The following is a 19,730-nucleotide window of genomic DNA, read 5'->3' on the forward strand; positions in this document are numbered from 1 at the left end:
AAGCACTTTACTTCTTCCTTCCAGCCCTCTTGTCCCATTTCATCCTCTTCCTGGCAATACCAGTACTTGAAGTGATCTCCTTTATGGATTTTTTTCTTGTTTGCTGTTTGTCCTATACTGCTTGATAGTAAACACACTATCTTTCTCATTCTTGTAGTTCTTAGCATAAGTCAGTGGCCAGCCAATACTATGGCAATATTTCTAGCTGATTTAGAATGTTGGAAAGGAATCATTAAAATCCACATTATCCAAGATAATCCATGATTATCTAACATTATTTGTGTTGGACTTCCAAATTTCTTTTTGCTTTAAAGTTTGCTTATTCAAGTTAGTCTGAAAATATATTCAGATTTAATTAATCACCAGCCCCTTTAGATTAAAGAGCAGAAAAATCCTTAATACTAAAAGACAAAAGATAATAAAATCAACAGTCTATCAATACCCCATTGTTATCAAGAAAAGGATGACAAGGACTAAAATAGTTTTCTGTTTATGTCACCTAAATTCTTCCCCCAAACCACCTTCAAGGTACTCCACCAGTTGGATATTGAAAGGAGGGCAGAAGGAGGTGGAGTTTTTCTCATCTGTGTGCTAAATCTTCTCACTGTACCAAAGGTCACTGGTTTTACACCCTGGTGTTAGATCAGATGCTGAGCACATTTCTCAAATGGTCCTGTTTTTATGGCCATTAAAGTCTTGTGAGTGTATATTGCGTGCTTATGCAAGTTCTATATCTAGATCAGTGTTTATCATGTATCATGAGTAACATTATTTTATGACTAGAAATCTGAGGACCTAAAACACTGGGTTTCAATGTATGCATTCCTTGGAGAGCTACCTGTGCTCCTTGCAAGGTCTTACCAGGCATTAGCAAAAGACCTTGGGTTTTCAGTGTCGCTTCTTTCATCTATTAAAAGAAGAAACAGTATGGAAGGATAGGCTGCCTTTCTTCCCGGGAATACTTTGATGACATGGTATGATACATCAGAAATATTCAGGTATATTGGAATGCATTTTTTTCCTTTCTTTTCTCCTCTCTCTCTTCTTTCTTTCTCTCTCTTCTCTTCCTTCCATCTTTTTCTTCTTTCTTTTTTTTATTTAGAGAATACTTCATTTGTTTCTGTAGTCAAACCCATGGAGAAAAGACCTTACATACAGTGTGTTTACCCTTGTACAAATGGAATAAAACAAGTTTAACGATTCTAGACCAATATGGCTATTCTATACAATGCAATTCAACATGGTAAACCAGGATACTTTTTCCGAAGTTGATAGCACAGCTAAAGTTTCCAAAACTTCAAATTATCTTCCTTCCTTCCTTCCTTCCTTCCTTCCTTCCTTCTTTCCTCCCTCCCTTCCTTCCTTCCTCCCTCCCTCCCTCCTTCCCTCCCTCTCTTCCTTCCTTCCTTCCTTTTCTTTTTGTCTTTGTGTCCATAACAGGGCTAGAACTTAGGGCCTGGGAATTGTTCTTTAGTGTTTTCAGTCAAGGCTGGTGCCCTACCACTTGAGCTATACCTCTACTTCTGGGGAGTGGTTAATTGGAGATAAAGACTATTCCTGCCTAGGCTGACTTGAAACTATGATCCTCATGTCTCAGTCCCCTGAGTAGCTAAGATTACCGATGTGGTTTTAATTGTAATTAGACATTGAATGCTAGGATTCTGCAAGTCAGAGATGGAAGTAGTTAACAGACCAAAAGAAAGATATAGGACTGGTATCACAGTCCCTATTCTGTTCTTTCTTGCTGGGTACTACTTCTAACCTTTCATGAATCTGGACTGGTGGAGATGAGGAATGGGGATGGCTGGGCAGATATAGTCATGGAAACAAAGGATGAGTAGAACAGGCCTCAGGGCAGGCAGGAACTGGAAAGTGCCTTTGACTTCTGGGCCAGCCTAAGGAAGGGTTTCTGCTTCTGACCACTTGCCTCCTAGTCTCTCTGGTGGCTTCCTTTACCTCAATGAAATGCTCAAACTGTACTGCTTCAACCCAAGTTTTGCTTGAAAAAAAAAATAGATGCACTTGCTAGAGGAAGAAAGGATTTTCACAGGTGTCATGCTGTGGCATAATTCCTGAACTTGCTCATAGCTCGTTCCCCTCCGAACACGGATTAGGATCAGCACTCAGGTCTCTAGCCACACCACTAGTGTCAGGCAAGGAAATGGTGGAGCAGGCCAGGAGCAAGAGGAGCAGGGAGTGGCTGTGATCACAGCAAGCTGGAAACTGTGTTCTCTCTAAAACAGAGGACAGTGTACAGAGTTAGCCTATTATTGGCCTGCAGCAAGAACAATGCCAAGACTTCCAGACTTTTATAAGGCAAGCTAACAGTCCATATTTTTTACATAAACTTTTCTGATTTTTTTTTTTGTCGGTCATGGGGCTTAAACTCAGCCTGGGCGCTGTCCCTGTGCTCTACAGCTCAAGACTAGTGCTCTACCACTTGAGCCACAGGGCCACTTCTGGTTTTTGAGTGGTTAATTGTAGAGAGGAGTCTTATGGACTTTTCTTCCCTGGTCTGGCTTTGAACTGTGATCCTCAGATCTGTCTCCTGAGTAGTTAGGATTACAGGTGTGAGCCACCGGCACCCAGCTTTTCTGATTTTTTAATATTGACAAGTCACTCAGAGAATAGCAACACCATGAGGTAACAAGTAAAAATATGATAATAAATATAGTGAATGTAAAGGTCAATAGGAAGTCAGCCTGAAATTTCTTCCTTTTTTTGTTTTTATCAGATGTGGGGCTTGAACTCTAGGCCTGGGCACTGTGCTCAAGGCTAGCCTGCAGTTTCTAGAATCTAGAGTTCATATAAAAAAATCATGACCTATATAAAAAAATCATTTGTCCTATGAACTTGCCGTGTGTGTGTGTGTGTGTGTGTGTGTGTGTGTGTGTGTGTGTGTTCACATTCTGGAAATAGAACCTGATTTATCCAGTGTACCTTTTAGGGACAGAGTTTTGTCAGAGGACAAACCTGTGCATTGGCTGAACCTAGGTAAGATACTTATCTTTAGTTCTAAAAGAGCAGCCAGATTCTTTTTTTTTAATTTTTTTATTGTGAAAATACTGTACAGAGGGGTTACAATTACATGGGCAAGATAATGAGTACATTTCTTATCAAGCATTGTAGCCTCCTCCTTGTTTCTCCTTCCCATCCCATCCCCCCATCCTTCCCACCCAACCCTCCTCCCTCCCCCCACCAAAGTTGTAAAGTTCATTTTCGACATAACAACTTGTATGTCTCATTGTTGCAATGGGTCCACCTGTATTCCTATTTAAACCATTTGTTTTTCCCTTCCCCTCCACAAATTATAACAACATCAAATACAGTGTAGATGAATGGATCAAGAAAATGTGGTCTATATACACAATGGAATTCTATGCCTCCATCAGAAAGAATGACATTGCCCCATTTGTTAGGAAATGGAAAGACTAGGAAAAAATTATATTAAGTGAAGTAAGCCAGGCCCAAAGAAACATAGGTCCCATGGTTTCCCTTATTTGCAATAACTAGTATATGTCTGAGTCAAGCAGAAAAGGTCAGTTAAGTTGATGTTAGGGAAATGAATCCTAAGATATGTATTCAAATGTTTTTTTCTTTCATGTGATTGTTTCTAACACATTTATAAGATTATTTCTTTATTGCTTTGTATGTCCTTCCCCCACGGTATAACCCCTGCTTTCAGCCAGATTCCTAACTGCACTTTAACTCGCATTTCAGAGGCTGAACATGGCAAACTGTCATTGAGGTATCTAGAATCTAGGTACCTAGAATCCTTTCTAAATGTGAATGTTCAAACAGAATTATCTGTATAGGTTTCTCATAATGGGATTGTTTCAAGTATAATATTAACTTCTTTTAAGTATAAGATTCTTAACAAGTATAATATATTGGCTCTGATTTGCACCACAACATTAGCTTTTCATTTTATGAACATTCTGTTTGCGAAATTATCAGCTCTTTAGGGCTGGGCATGGTGAAGGTAGAGGTAGAGGTAAGAGGATCCCCATCTGTCTGAGACTGGTTGGGCAAAGTTAGTATAAGACCTTATGTGAAAAACAAACCAAAAGCAAAGGACTGAGGGTGTGGCTCAACTGGTAGATGTTGATGTGAGGCTCTGAGTTCAATCCCCAGTACAGAAAAATGGTGGGGGTTAGAAAAACATTTTAAACATCTTTAAACTTCCTTTCCAGTCTTTTAATACCTTTTGTGGCATCTGCAAGAGCTGGCATCTGCCTGCATTGTGACTACTTCCCAGGGATTGCAATCCTTTTAAGGGAGCCTCTTTCATCTTTGGACTAACCTGGTGATTAATGTTTTTTTTTTCATATTGCACAATGCCCTGTTCACTAAAGACAGTCAATATAGAATAAATTGGATAGATGCATTTATTCATGGATTCATTTATTCGTGTTATGTGCCTGGCACTGGTCTAGGAGTATCAGTAAACCCACAGAATTCATGCCTGGTTGAAGCAGATGGTTGTAGCCTAGGAGTGATAAGAAGAGAGACACTGAATTTAGGCAAGAAAATGTAATTTGGCCTGGGAAGGCGGCTCAGTGGTAGAGTGCTTGCCTTGTATGCATGAGGCCCTGGGTTCGATTCCTCAGCACCATATAAGCAGAAAAAGCTTCTGGTGCTGTAGCTCAAGTGGTAGAGCCCTAGCATTGAGCTGAAGAGCTGAGGGACAGCGCCCAGGCCCAGAGTTCAGGCCATGAGTGACAAAAAGAAAGAAAAGAAAAAAAAGAGAAAGTAGGATAGCATGAGGGTATTGGGATTGATTACAACTTGAATCAATTAAATAACATTTATTTAACTCATCTATTTCATTTTCCTTTTTGTTGGTCGTGGGACTTGAACTCTTGGCACTGTCCTTGAGCTCTTCAGTTTAAGGCTGAGCTACAACCCCACTTCCAGTTTCCTGGTGGTTAATTGGAGATAAGAGTCTCACAGACTTCCCTGCTCAGGCTGTCTCTGAACAGTGACTCTCAGATCTCAGCCTCCCTAATAGCTCGCATTAGAGGCATGAGCCACCAGTGCCAGGCTATCTAGTCTATTTCTCTAGTTGGAGTTTCATTGTATAGCCCAAACCAGCTTGGAACTTTGTACTCTCCTGCCTCTCCCTTTCTGGTGCTGGGATTACAGGCTGACAGAGCAGAACAGGCCTGGTGACAGACTTGAAGGAGAGGAAGATTAACAATGGGGGAAGGGACATTCTCAAACTCAGAGTTTTAGCAGCCAAATGGAACTAGCTCCTCTCAGCCTTTCCAGACCCCAGGGGAAACAACAGTAATAGTAGTAGTAACTTCAATCCCAGCTGGGGATCTATGCACTTCCACCCTTAATTCTTGCAGTCCTCATTAGCTTGGTAAGTGATAACTATTACTTTTGCCAAGAGTAAACTGAGGCACAAAGAAGTTTAACTGATAATATCCTGAGGCCAGGAGAAAGTCCAAGGTGGTGATTGTGAACTTTGCCTAAGGCTACAGGCTTTAGCTCACAGGACTTCCCTTAAATTGAGTCCCTGCTCCCAAGCATCCTTCCTCAGTCTCTCCCAAGCCTGCTAGGTGATTCCTTGGATGAGACCTAAAGTCTTTTTTATCATCCATCCCTTCTTTTCCAAATGTTTTAGCTATAAACTCTAACACAAAAGTTTTATAAGGTCACAGAGACAAAAAGACCAAAAATCAACTTAGGCTGACAGACTGACAGACAAAAGGAGAAAGAAAGAAGAGAAAGAAAAAGAGAAAGGAAGAAAGATGAAGGAAGACAGAAAGAAAAAGGAAGAAAAAGGAAGGAAGGAAGGAAAGAAAGCAAGACATCATTTTCTTCAGCAAATGTCACTGTGGTTTCAGAGCTAAGTGTGACACGAGATGGGCAGCATTTGAAAAGTATTTCCTGCTCAACCATAGGGTGAAGTTATGCAAGCCAGGGAGTGTACCGAAAACAGCTGCAGCGAATTCTTAACACCTGCCAGAAAAAGAAAAAAAACGTTTTGAAAAGGATTTGCTATTGTTTTTAAACATTTTTCAGCTCAGTTAACTTTTCTATGGTGTTTCAGCCCACCTCCACGCGCGACCCCCAACCCAGGAGCCCTCCGACTCATCAAACCTGCAGCTGGAAAGAATTTGGGACCTTTAAAAGAATGTTGCAAATCAAAGGAGAGACTTGTCACATATTTTCATTAATGCACTTAAAAACAACTGGTGGGATCGCTCTGTGAACCTTTCCTGTAAAAAAAAAAACACAACACAAAACACAAACACCACCACCAAACTGTGCTGTCCAGTCGGCTCCTTTACACAGGACCCCCAAACCAACTCTTGGCAGAATTTCCCATCGTGGGGTACGGGTGGGAGGCAGATCTCCTCTTTTGAGTGAGAGGAACACAAGGCTCTCTTGACCTGCGCCTTCCTCCTCTGCTTTCAAGTCAAAGAGCTTGGATTTCCTGAAATTGTGGAACTGGATGCACGCGATGCACCCCCCCCTTTCCCTTCTCCCCCTTTTCTCCAGAAGGGTGAGACTAGCAGAGGGGAGGAGCAGTGGGATGCGGTGGGCCCGGGCAGTTGGAGAGAGACTAAAGCGATGTGCACCAGACAGGAAAAGTGGGAGGAGGAGGGAGGGGGAAGAGAAGGAGGAGGTGGAAGAAGAGGAGGAGGAGGAGGATCGCGGCGTAGAGAAGGAGGAGGAGGAGGTGGTGGTGGAGGAAGAGGAGGAGGAGGCGGCCGTAAACCGCGAGAAGAGGAGGGGGGAGGTAAGAAGTGTCACCAGCCGGACTGCGGGCGCTCCGCGCGCGGGGACAGCGGGAGCGCAACCCAGGCTGGACGCCTGGCTGGAGGGCAGACTTGAAACGGGGATCGGGAGAGAAGAAGCGAGGAAGGAAAACCACCCCAGGTCGCGTGTCTCTTGCAGCGAGCAAACTTCTCTTCAGAACACCAGGAACTTTTTTTTTTCTGCGCGCGCAGTCTGACACCCAGGAGAGCGACGGGTGCGAACGGGCTTCGGTGACCCATGCCCGGGACCCCAAAGGGGTGAGTTGGGGGCTAAGTCCCAGCAGGAGACCGTATAGGTTCAGCCGTGGCCCAGGTTCGAGAAGGAAATTTCCTAGGCAACGATCCGGCGGGACCCAGGGTGGAGCGAACAGCCGGGCTGGGGACCCCACATGGTTCAGAATCCCCCCCCCCCACTTCCCCGATCAGATGTTGCAGGCGGGTTTAGGGGGTAGCAGACTCAATGATCATCAACTTGGGGAGCAGGCCACATTCAGAGTCAGCCTTGGTGGGGGGGCAGGGGTGTGTGTGTGTGAGATTTGGGGGTGGCCGCCAATGGTGGGACCCCCCCCCCACCAGCCAGAGGATCGAAAAAGAAAGTTTGCCTGCCTGTTAGTCTCGTTCTCTCTCTCGGCCCCAGGAGGCAAATCTCTGCAGGGCTGCGCTCGCTCCGGGGCGTGCAGTCTTCCCTCCCCCCCCCACCGTCGCGCCCCCTCCCCACTTTCCCGCGTCCCCCCCCCCTCGCCCCCGCACCTAGAGGAGGCGTGGGAGAGGAGGGCGGGGAAGGCCACCGCTGGGTCCTGCGCGCGCGCCGCTGGACGCACGCAGCCTTGGCCGACTGGGCGGGCCCGGGCGCTGCCCGGCCGGAGCCCCCGGCGTTGGAGGGGCGGCGGGAAGGCCCGGGACAGCCCGCGGCCGCGGCTCGGTGTCGCCTTTCCGCTTCATCTTTTCGCGCGCGCCCCGGCCTTTGGCCAGAGGGCTTTTCCATCGCGCGCCTACTTAACCGTGCGCGCACCTCCTGCTTGTGCGCGCTGGGGGGCGCTCTGGAACTCCGGTCCCGAGGCCCGGACCCCCTCCCCTCCCCGTCCCCCACCACACACACACTTTCCCAACCTTTTCTAGGGAGTGGACTGCAGTCCGTCCCATCGCTCGGTGTACTGCTCCGGGGGTGCCTCCTTGATTGCCAGCCCGCTCCCCGCCCCCCCCCCCCCACACACACCCCGTCCTACCCCGTTTCCCCGGCCCGTGATCCCATGCTCCTCCCCCTCCTCCCCACCCGTGGCCCGAGAGCCCGTGTTTTGTTTGTCAGCAGTAAGGCGGCGAATATTTATAGCCGCCCGCTCCAATCCTGTGGTGCGTAAGGTTTCAATTAACAGAACGGCGCGCCGCGCCGCACAAGATGCAAGCTGGGTTCCCGCAGGCCGGGGCTCAGACGCACGTTAGTTGCTCCGGGGTGGGAACCCACGGCAAAAGCACTGGAGCCGTAGCCCGGCCATCCCTCCCCGAGGCCGAGTTCTGACCTATTGCCAACGCAGTACGTGCGTATTCAAATACATAGTCATGAGCAATCCGGGGACGGCCAGGGTTCCAGCCGCTTCCTCCCCCAGCAACCCCTTCAAGTGAACCTCCGGGAGCTCCCCTCTTGACCTCCCTTAGGGGATCCGGGGATCCTGACCACCGAGAAAGGCTTGCCGTCATGACATTTTATTGCCCTACATACTGCAAAATGTCACAGTGCTGAGCTCTGGTAAATCGCTCTGAACGTGGAAGGCGTGGATACTGAGAACAAGAAGCAGCAAGTCGTTCAGGAGGGGAAATGGAGCTTGCAGAAGCCAAGCCACATTTTGAGTCAACTCTGGTTGAAGTTGCCCGTCCAGCTGCAGCAAGGATGTTAGTCCATCCCGTGGAACTTGGCAGGTCAGCTTCTCTGCTTGCAGCCCGGAGCCGGAGCCTTAGACTCTCCATCAAGGGCCTGGCGAACAGTGGGCGCTGCAGATAGGGTTGTGACATTTGGTCAGTTCACAAAAAGGCCTTTGGTTTCCCATCCCCAGCCATTGTTATTTTAGCGTCTTATTGATGCTAGTACTATTAATCCGTAAAGGAAGCAAGGCAGTAGCTAGTTTAGTCTTAGTCTAACCTGTTTCTTAAGAGTAGGATCTCATTTCTTTCAGGAGCAGAAGACCATGGGTGTATATATTTATTTCCGTGGATGTGATTCCTATTGAACATTACAAAAATGTTAAAGTTTATCTTACATAAGATGTTACACTTTGAACTAAGAGCTTGATGGGTACTGAAAACAGGGGTGTGGGTGCTCCCTTCTACCTTGAGAATGTAAGCAGTCTGTAAAGCCACATGGTAGAGCTCAGAATGGATATCAAGTGTAACGCTAGGCTTATGGGCTAAGATGTCTCCCCGTCCATCCCCCAGTTGTTGATGAGATCTTCCCTACATTGGTGGTTTCGTGGCACCAAGTGGCACAAGGTTTGAGAAAGCCCCTATCCTTCTTTTGAGAGAATTGTGATAGATCAGCTATCTGAACACTTCATGTTGATAGTCCTGGCTGGAATGTGTAATCTTCTGTTTGTTCGTTGACTTAAGGTATGTTCACCATTTATGCCATTTCTCTGTAGAAAAGTGAACTCAAAAGGGGCTTTGCAGGTCCATCTTTCTTTCAGATTCTCTGTGCCTCTGAGCCATGGCTCTGTGTGTGTGTGTGTGTGTGTCCATTCCCCTGTGAGCTTTCCTTTTGCACTGTTCTTTTACCAGGTGAAGTAGGCAGAAATTTTTTTCTTTTTTTTTCCTTTTTGGTCAGTTGTGGGCTTGAACTCTGGGCCTGGGCGGAGTCCCTCAGCTCTTCAGCTCAAGGTGAGAGCACTCTACCACTTGAGCCACAGCGCCACTTTCCGGTTTTCTGGTGGTTTATTGGAGATAAGAGTCTCATGGACTTTCCTGCCCAGGTTGCCTTAGAACTGCAATCCTCAGATCTCAGCCTCTTGAGTAGCTAGGATTACAAGCGTGAGCTACTGGTGCCTGGCCACCTTTTCTTTTTCCTCCTTCTTTCTTTTTTATCTTAATAGATTTAGACCAAATTCAGAAATCATGTGAGTCCCTCTGAAAGGGTCCTTCAGAATCTATTATTAAAGAGCTATATGTAGAATGAAAATACTTATCATAGGCAACACAGTATTCATTTGTTAACGTGTTCAGTGTGAATTAGCATCTCAGTTATAGAAATTTGGAGGCAAATTATTTTGAAGATTGTTGTTGTTGTTGTTCTGGTTAAGGAGTTTGAAATTTTTATTTATTTTTATTTTTGTCAGTTATGGGGCTTGAACTCTGGGCTTGGGCTCTGTCCGTGCACTCTTCAGCTCAAGGCGAGCGCTCTACCACTTGAGCCACAGCACCACTTCCAGTTTTCTAGTGGTTTATTGGAGATAAGAGTCTCATGGACTTTCCTGCCCAGTCTGGCTTTGAACTGTGATCCTCAGATCTCAGCCTCCTGAGTAGCTAGGATTATAGGCGTGAGCCACTGGTACCTGGCAAGGAGTTTGAAATTTGATACAGAAAAACTGGTGCCCCAAGAAGCAGACTGTTCCCTTTTATAAGGGAAACCACATTACAGCAAGAAAGGGGCTGGATGGCAAAGTAGTCACGGGCATCAGTGACCAATGTGAGTTGACTCATGTTTTCATTAGTATCAAGGGATGAGAGTTAAAAGAAATAAATCAATTAATGTTTGGGCAATTATAGTTATGGTTATCTCTCTGCAACCGGGGCAGAGAGATACTATTTTCTGTTTTAAGGTAAGAAAAGAGGCTCCAAGGGTTTATCTTCCTAGTGTCATGCAGCTATTAAGTCTCTTCAGTAATTTAAAAAACTATATTTTTTGTTTGTTTTGGCAGAGAGTGGGTCTTGAACTTAAGGCCTTACACTCTTCACTCAAGGCTGGTGGTCTGCCACTTCAGCCACAGCTCTACTTCTGGCTTTTTGGTGGTTAATTGGAGATGGAAGTCTCATAGATTTTTCTACCTGGGCTGACTTTGACTCATCATCTTCAGATCTCAGCCTCATGAGTAGCTAGGATTATAGAGGCGAGCCACTGGCTCCTGGCTTCAGTACTTCTTTTTTTTTTTTAATTGTGAAAATACTGTAAGAGGGGTTACAATCACATGAGCAAGGTAATGGTTACATTTCTTATCAAACATTGTTGCCTCCTCCTTTGTTTACCCTTCCCATCCCTTCCCATCTCCCCTGCCCCCTGCACTGCACGCCGCCCCCCCCCACGTGCCAAAGTTGTAAAATTCGTTTTTCACATAACGTCTTATACATCTGATTGTTGCAATGGGTCTACCTGTGTCCTTATTTAAACAATTTGTTTTTTTCCCTTCCCTTCCCCAAATTATACCAACATCGAATACAGTAAAAACAGGGGTTATACCATGGGGGAGAGACATACAAAGCAACAAAGAAATCATCTTATAAGTATGTTAGAAACAATAGCAAGAAAGAAAACCCATTTGAGTCCTTATCTTGGGGTTCATTTCTCCTAAAATCAACTTATCTGACCATTTCTGCTTGTCTCAGACATATACTAGTTATTGTAAATAAGAGAAATTATGGTACCTATGTTTCTTCGGGCCTGGCTTACTTCACTTAATATAATTCTTTCCAAGTCTTTCCATTTCCTAACAAATGGGGCGATGTCATTCTTTCCAATGGAGGCATAGAATTCCATTGTGTATATATACCACATTTTCTTGATCCATTCATCTACTGAGGGGCATCTGGGTTGGTTCCATAATTACTCGAGCTGATTCAAAACTTTGGCAAGTAGCAGGGTATAAGATTAACCCTCAAAAATCAATGGCTTTTCTGTATGCCAACAATGAGAAGAGTGTGGCTGAAATCAGGACAGCAACTCCATTCGTAATAGCCCCACAAAAAAATAAAATACCTAGGAATTAACTTAACCAAAGAAGTGAAGGACCTCTATGATGAAAACTTTAAAAACCTGAAAAAGGAAATCAAAATGGAACTTAGAAAGTGGAACATCCTCCCATGCCCCTGGATTGGAAAGATCAACATCGTGAAAATGGCAATACTTCCCAAGGCTATCTTCAAATTCCATGCGATACCTACCAATATTCCAACCTCATTCTTCAAGGAAATAGAAGAGGCAATCCAAAAATTTATATGGAACAATAAAAACCCCAAATAGCAAAAACGATCCTTAACAGAAAGAACAGTGCGGGAGGAAGATCAATACCAAATTTCAAACTCTACTACAAAGCCATAGTAATCAAAACAGCTTGGTATTGGCACAAGAACAGACCTCAGGACCAATGAAATAGAATTGAAAACCCAGAATGAACCCACAGACTTTTTTTTTTTGAGATAAGGCTTTTGTACATACCCTAGGCTGACTATACTCTGCTGCAGTACATTTTGATAACTCCCCCTTAAAGGCCTTTCATGAAAAACCCAAGCTCCTGAGTTCTCAGGAGAGTTGTAGTAACTACATGGACATTTCTGGATCAGTCATTGCTGGAACAGTGTGGGAAGTCTGTAATGAGGGGTAGAAGACAGTGGAAATGAGGATTCTGACGGGACAGGCTGAATCGTTCTGACAGCAGTGACAACCTGTAAGCCAAGCAGAAGTCTAGCCCTGTGGGTCTGGAATGGGGGAAGAATTAACCAGCGTTTGGCCCAGAAAGGGGAGGGGAGGCTGGCACATGTCAGAGCAAGACGTAAGACGTGGTGACTGATGTACTAGAGAGGGTTCCCAGAGCTGGAAGTGGGGAAGTAAGTCCCCCACTGCCCTGGGAATGGGTCCATGTAAATTAAAGAGCCTGTGAGACATGTTTCCAGTTTAATTAGACTTTGCCCTTTGAGGTAACAGTTCACCCAATCTTTCTCTTTAAATATTCTTTTCTTATGCTTTGCCAGTTTATGGCCTTTGTAGATCAATCCTTGGATTTCATGTAGGGGAAAGAGAGAGAGACAGAGACAGAGACAGAGGAGAGAGACAGCAAAGGTTAGTGATTACCTAAATTGGATTAAGTTCTGTCTAGCAGCATTTAAAGAAATACTGCTTGCTCTCTAATTACCATCCACTAAGCATTTAAACGGTCTATTAAATTTAAGCTGACTTTTTTTTAACTGCAGTATTTCCATCTCTAACTTATTCTGGAACTCTAGAGGGTTTTATATATTTTTTCAAATGTGTAGAGGACATTCTCTGTCCCACTTTTAAAATATTATGTTTTTATTGCAGATAATATATAATATCATTATACAGATTTCATTAAGAAGCAGGACCTCATGGCCAAGTTCAGCCAGCCTTAGGGAGCTGGGTTAACTGAGAGTGATGGAACTTTACAGAACCAGTGATAGACCTCACTGAATCTTTCTCCCTTCCCTCCTTCCTTTTTTTTTTTTTTTTGTGCTTATACTAGAGCTTGAACTCAGGGCCTGGGTACTGCCCCTTAGTTTTTTCGATCAAGGCTAGAGCTTTTCCACTTGAGCCACATCTCCACTTCTGGCTTTTTGGTGGCTCATGGACTTTCTTGTGCAGGCTGGCTTTGAACCATGATCCTCAGGATCAGTCTCCTGAGTAGCTAGTATTACAGATGTGAGTCTTCTTCTCCTTTGAACATAGCCTATGGGAAGACGTGGCAGAGATCTATTCCTACTTTGGACTCACGGGCTTATTATTTGTGTAATGTACTAGATTGTATATCTACTCTTATATCTCTGCGCTTTCTTTACCTTTATCTCCTCAAGTTTGAGGTGTCTGTAGGGTACCCTCACACAGCAGTACTGAAGCTTACTCTGGCACCATACTTGCCAAACAGCAACATGTCCAGCTTCTCCATTCTCCTCTCCCTTCCCTTGTTATAGAACTTTCTCCAACATTGTTTCTTTTTGTTCTAGTACTGGAGCTTGAAGTCAAGGCCTGGATGCTGTCCCTGAGCTTTATTGCTCATGGCTAGCACTCTACCTCTTGAGCTATAGCTCCGCTTCTGGCTTTTCAGTGGCTAATTGGAGGTATGGGTTTCATGGACTTTCCCCGGCTTGGCTCTGAACCATGATCCTCAGATCTCAGCCTCCTGAGTAGCTAGGATTAGAGGTATGTGCCACCAGTGCTCAACTAGCTCTCTGGTTCTTCACCAACCCCCTGGTTTCTTTTGACACTTGTGGGTTTCTTCCCTATTTTGATGACGTGCGGTACCACTGACAGCATTAGGGTTTCTTGCAAATCCAAGGATTAAGAAACTGTACTCTATGTCAGCTAATAGGATGTTTCTGTCCCCCTGGCTCAGCTGTGTGTCTGTATTTCCCAACACGAAGTGGCCTCATACCTTGCCACAACCTGCTAGCCACCTCAGCTGCCTAAACCCTCAGGGCTAAACCCCTTCACACTTGCCTGGTGTTTAATTCTGATTATCCTTTGGAATGGATTCAGCATCCTTCAGCATCCTCCACATGTCTGGGGTGGGAAGGAGACGGGGTGGGGGGGCAGGGGGGGGAACCGCATGGATTATGGCACATGTCTGGGGAGAGACTGCATGGATTGTGGCACGTGTGTGGGGTGGGAGGAGACTGGAGGAGACTACGTGGATTGTGGCTGTCGTTTGAAGAACTCAGCAGTTATATCAGGCCGCAGCTAGCCTCCCCTCCCTATCCTAGGGGGATGAGTGGCTGCTTTCCTTGTAAAGTATCTGCTGGCAAAATTAGTGGGTAAACATCTTAATCTTCTGTGGTGTTTGAGATAATGTTTCAAAAATTCTTCCATAGGACAATAGCTCCCTTTCAGGTCTCAGAAGAACCCTCCTGACCTTGTTGCCCACTGCCCCTCACCTCCCAACCGTCAGTCCTTGCCTTCCAGAGAGAGAGGTTTGGCCCAGGTGGCATCTGTGACACAGGTGGGGAATTGAGATCTGGAACTGGAGGATCAAGAACTAGCTCAGCCACAAGCAAAAGCTCTGTGGCTGTGGGGGAGTTGCTCAGTTGCTCTGGGACTCAGTTTTCCTTTCTACAAAAATGAAACTTGCTGGGCACTGGTTTATAATCCTAGCTACTCAGGAGGTTGACGTGTGAGGATCATAGTTCAAAGCCTGCATGGAAAGACAAATCCTTAAGACTCTTACCTCCAATTAAACCAGCAAAAAGCCAGGAGATGGTGGCTCAAGTGTAGAATGTCAGCCTTGATTGAAAAATACTAAGGAAAAGTGTTAGGCCCTGAGTTTAAGCCCTAGTGCCATTATGGGGGGTGTGGTGGGGGGGAAGGGACAGATAGGGAAGGGGAGGAAAAGAGGGGAAGAGAAAGGAGGGGAGGAGAGGAGGTAGGTTTATTGTAGGGGAGCCAACCATGAAGGCCAAGGACTGTTATGGTCCAGAGCCATAATTCTTGAAGTACACGTGCAAATGTGTTAAACCACACCATCTGCATTTGGGCTGTGTGGAGCCTGGATTTCTAACACATTTCCATGGCTTGAGTACCCAGACACTGAGGTCTGGAGCTGGGCTTCTTGACATTGGCCTTCCTGACATTTTAGGCTGGAGAAGTCTTTGTTGTGGGTCTGTCCTTTGCATTGTATGACTACTCCCTGGATCCTCATAGCCACAGTCATCTTTAACCTTTAGAGTGATGACAATCGTTAAGTGTCCCCACATATGCTGAATGTCTCCTGGGGTCCAGAGGACATTCAGCCTGCACTGGGAATCTTGATGCAGGTCACTGTTATCCATCATGCTTGTACATCCAAATCATCGGGAAGAAAATTCAGTACACATGTCATCACCAAACCTCAGGCCTAATATTAGCAGAATCATCAAGGGAAATTCTAGAAATCTATTCAATAGCTCCCCGACCCCAGCCTGATTCTTTTACTTTGCTTCGTGTCAGTTCACCACACTCCACCCCAGTTCAAAAAAAAAAAAAAACTACATGGGAAACTCCAGAAATAAACCAGTTTTGATGTGTGTTAAATTGTGTACCCTGCTGAGCAGTGTAATAAAGTCTCATGCTGTTGCTCTCTGTCCTGCCTTGGTCACGTCCTGGGTGGCGTGTCTCCACGTGGCATACACTACCTGCTGGCAGAGCTATAGTCAGATCGCTCTCTTATCCATCCTGGATGTAATTGCTCCATTATGCGAGTCTCGGCTACCCTAATACTTGTGTCTAGACTTTTTGGCTTATCACTCTGGATGGCATTTATGGGCCACACCTAAATCATGCGCACTCACTCCTGGGAACTTGATCCTTAAAGTGAGGCTTCTAGATGAGTATCTAAGACGTGACGTGCGGTGTTTCCCACCGTCTCGCTTCGTTGGTACCAAACAAGAGGTTTCTTTCCCCTAGTGATTACACAGTGGTTTGTGGGTCCAAATGATGGTGGGATGGTAGAATGACTTCTAGGTGGAGCTAAATTGCTGTGTCCTGTCTCCTGTGGATGGCTAGTGACCCTTCAGTTTGCGTCCAGCCTGCTCCAGTAGTTACTGATACCCAAATTTGGACTCCTCAGTCTTGGATGTGCACTGGGTTTCCAGGGGAGGGCTAAGACAGTAGTCTCAAGCTTCCTGCCCCACCTCTTCTGTGGTCTGAACTTGACTCTCAGCATTTTCTTGTTTGTAGGAGTTAGTGTCCATCTCCGAGGAGTTTTGAAGGGTTTGGTCTCTTAAGAAGGTTGATCCTTAACTGAGATTAATGTACTCTGCTCTACAGCCCATGTGTTTATGGTACACAGTGCTATGTCTGTTGGTGCTTGTGTATGCTGATCCATATGCTCCAGATCCTCATCCCTGTGGGCAGTAAGGCTTGGGTGGAATTATGGTCAGTTAGGAAGTAAAGAGATTTCTTTTTTCCTGTTTCCTCAGAAACACTTCTGTTTCCTGGGGGCTTGGAACACCACTTTTTATCCTATCATTTAAAAGTATTTATTAGCCGTCTGCCTGTGGCTCTTGCTTGTAATCCTAGCTACTTAGGAGGCTGAGATCTCAGGATCGCCTGTTCAAAGCCAGCCCAGGCATTTAAGTCTGTGAGACTTTTCTCTCCAGTTAACCACTGGAAAAACAGAAGTGGTGTTGTGGCTCAACATGGTAGAACACTACCCTTGAATGAAAGAGCTCAGGGACAGTGCCCGGGCTCTGAGTTCAAGCCCCATGCTTGTCCCTCGTCCCCCTTTTCACCTTCTTGTCCACCAGAGTTTACTTTCTGGCTGTGTGTCCCTACATATGACATCACTGCTGTGCAATAAGTGCTGAAAAATAATTTTGTGTTAAACGAGGGAACAAACTGTAATTGGTTGTCCAAACTTGGGATCAGTAGTCAAGTTCAACTGTGACCTCATCCTGAGCACTGAGCCACTATTTCACGAACTCTTTGATTCTTTTGGAAAGAGAGAGGAGGTGGCCACTGTTGCTGTCTTTCTTTATTTTAAGAAGTAGTCCAGCCTCACATGTCAAGACTCAGAGGGTAGTACAGAGGGGCTTGTGGAGAGAAAAGCTGCTGTTACACAGCTGTCTGTCCTAAAGTTGACCAGGATCACCTACCGTCTTCTGGCTCATCCTTCAGGGTACTTTCGTAACATGCAATGAAACATACACATGATTCTATGCTCTCAGCTTTTTTTTTTCTTCATTTCAAGCCTTGCTGCACAGCACCTGTCAGTATGTGGCACATTATTCTTCTTTTAGGTCTGCAATGCACTTGCAGGTCTCTGTGGGGGAGCATTTAGCTTACCCCTAGCCTGTTGCTTGCATAAGAGGACAACAGTGACTTCTTATTCCATACCCCATGTACACGTTGTAGAAGTAGAGGAATGGCTCATCAGAGGGTATAACTTGTGTCACCACGGTAGCGCTCGTCAAATTTCCATCAATGGGAATTGCTATCTGTTCTCTCCAGCTATGTGAGTCAGTACTTCTCTCTCGTGCTCTGGGTACCTTTTGCAGGCCAGAGGATTTTGTAAAGAACACAGTATATATATATACTGATTGAAGGCATTGCTCAGTTGGTAGAGTGCTAGCCAATAAGCAAAAGCATCAGGTACTGAGTTTGCCTAATCTTGGATCAAAAATTAAAACAGAATGACACTAGTTATAATTTTTTGAGTCTATCTATCATGCTAGGCTCTTATGGATCTTATTTATAATCTTAACTCTGAGATAAGCATAGCACTTATTTGATAGACAAAGAAAGTAACTTACCTAGATTTCCCAGTAATCAACAGAAGGGGCTGGCTTTGAACAGGAGTTTGGTTAGATTTCAGTATCGTCACGTTTATATATGGTGGAAACCTGTGTGACTTTAGGTATCGACGTTCTGAACTGACACTTGCTGTGGATCAGGGGTCTCCTAGACATAGTCCTCATGTATATCTGGCTGCTTCTCTCATCCAGTGAAGATCTATGGAGCACCTTGATGATGCAGTAAGCCTGGAGACTTATCTGAGAACAGATGGACTTAGTGCCTTACATTATGGGCCTCAAGAAAGCTATAACAAATAACTCTGGAGTGGTGTAGACCTTAATAAGATTTCAAAGCTTATGGGGGGGAAATCTTCCATAAGCAAATAAGAGGTGGATTATAAAAGAGTGTGGTGGTTGAGGTAGAGAGCTGGGTGGGAAAATTTTCATGTAGAGGGCACAGCATGTGTAAAGGTCTTGGGGCAGAGAAGAGCACTGAACTGGTGTGCAGAGGAGCAGGAGGTTGGGGTATGAGGATGGAGCTTGGGGTTTTTTTCTAAGAGCCACAGGGAGCCTTTGAAGGCATTGAAGTGACAGAGTGTCATGCATATGTGGGTCTTTCTTTTTTTCTTTCTTTTCTTTGGGTCCGGTCCTGGGGCCTGAACTCTGGGCCTGGGCGCTGTCCCTCAGCTCTTCAGCTCTAGGCTAGCGCTCTACCACTTGAGCCACAGCGCCACTTCTGGCTTTTCTCTTTTTGCTTATGTGGTGCTGAGGAATTGAACTCAGGGCCTCAGGCATGCAAGGCAAGCGCTCTACCACTGAGCCACCTTCCCAGCCCATATGTGGGTCTTATGGTCTTGAGTTCCTGACTTAGTTCATTGTCTCATAAATTAGTGACCTTAAACTTAATAGCTTGATACCTCTATGTCCCTCTCTATGTAACAGAGTCAGTAGCAGCCCCTGGCTGCTGGTGGTTATGAGGACCTGACACTGTGCTTTTGCATTGTAGTACAATATACTTTGACTCAGTGAATTAAGGGCAGGTGAGTTGGTGTGTGTGTGTGCGCGCGTGCGCGCGCGCACGCGCGTGCGTGCGTGTGTGTCCTGGAGCTTGAACTCAAGGCTTATCTTCTTTGCTCAAGGCTAATGGTCTACCACTTGAGCCATAGCTCCATTGCTAGCCTTTTGGAGATAAGAGTCTTATGGACTTTCCTGTTCCGGCTGGCTTTGAACTACATCTCCATCCTCAGATCTCAGCCTCCTAAGTGGCTAGGATTATAGGTATGAGTCACCCAGCCCTCAGGCCATTTTTCAGACACTGAGGTAAGCATGCCTAGTGCCCACCAAGCAGGTAGCTCCCTGTAAGGTGCTGTCATTAGAGGATGGAGGACGGTCAGTGTCTGAGTCCTGGTGACCTGGGAGGGCCTTTGATGTTGGTTCAGGGTGTCTGTCGCTGGACTCTGGTCACTGAGCTCCAAGGGCATCTGTGAAATGATCATCTCTTGTCTCCCAGAAAACTGGCTTCTCCCTAAGTTCTGGAAGGTCCTATCAGAGCATAGGGCTCAGTTGTCTTTGACATTGTCATTTACTCTCAGAAAGGCTTTTTCTTGGAAGCCTCAGAGTCATTATAAGACATTCACTTCTTTATTTGAAGTTTTGTTGTGCTGTGACTCTATACTTTCTCTTTTTCTTTTTTTTTTTTGAGTAAGAGGTTGAGGCCTTACTGGAGCTTATTTGCATTTTTTCACTTAGCACAGTGTCTTCTAC

At 45.4% G+C, this 19,730-nt stretch overlaps 1 protein-coding gene and 1 long non-coding RNA gene across 2 annotated transcripts in view; one reads left to right on the top strand and one right to left on the bottom strand.

The window, feature by feature from the left end:
* Positions 1-1,251: 1,251 nt before the first annotated feature.
* Positions 1,252-17,767, bottom strand: LOC105988029. The gene is made up of 3 exons (XR_001175183.1): positions 17,754-17,767; positions 11,360-11,364; positions 1,252-1,306 (listed from the first exon to the last, which is right to left on the bottom strand). It is a non-coding gene; the product is annotated as an uncharacterized LOC105988029 (long non-coding RNA).
* Positions 6,963-19,730, top strand: part of Prr5l (proline rich 5 like) — a 76,577-nt gene continuing 63,809 nt past the window's right edge. The window contains exon 1 of the mRNA XM_013019526.1: positions 6,963-7,031. The gene's annotated coding sequence lies outside the window, so the exon portion shown is untranslated. The remainder of the gene's footprint in view (positions 7,032-19,730) is intronic.

The sequence above is a fragment of the Dipodomys ordii genome, unplaced genomic scaffold (genome assembly GCF_000151885.1).
Source record: "Dipodomys ordii isolate 6190 unplaced genomic scaffold, Dord_2.0 Scaffold46, whole genome shotgun sequence".
Lineage (NCBI taxonomy): Eukaryota > Metazoa > Chordata > Mammalia > Rodentia > Heteromyidae > Dipodomys > Dipodomys ordii.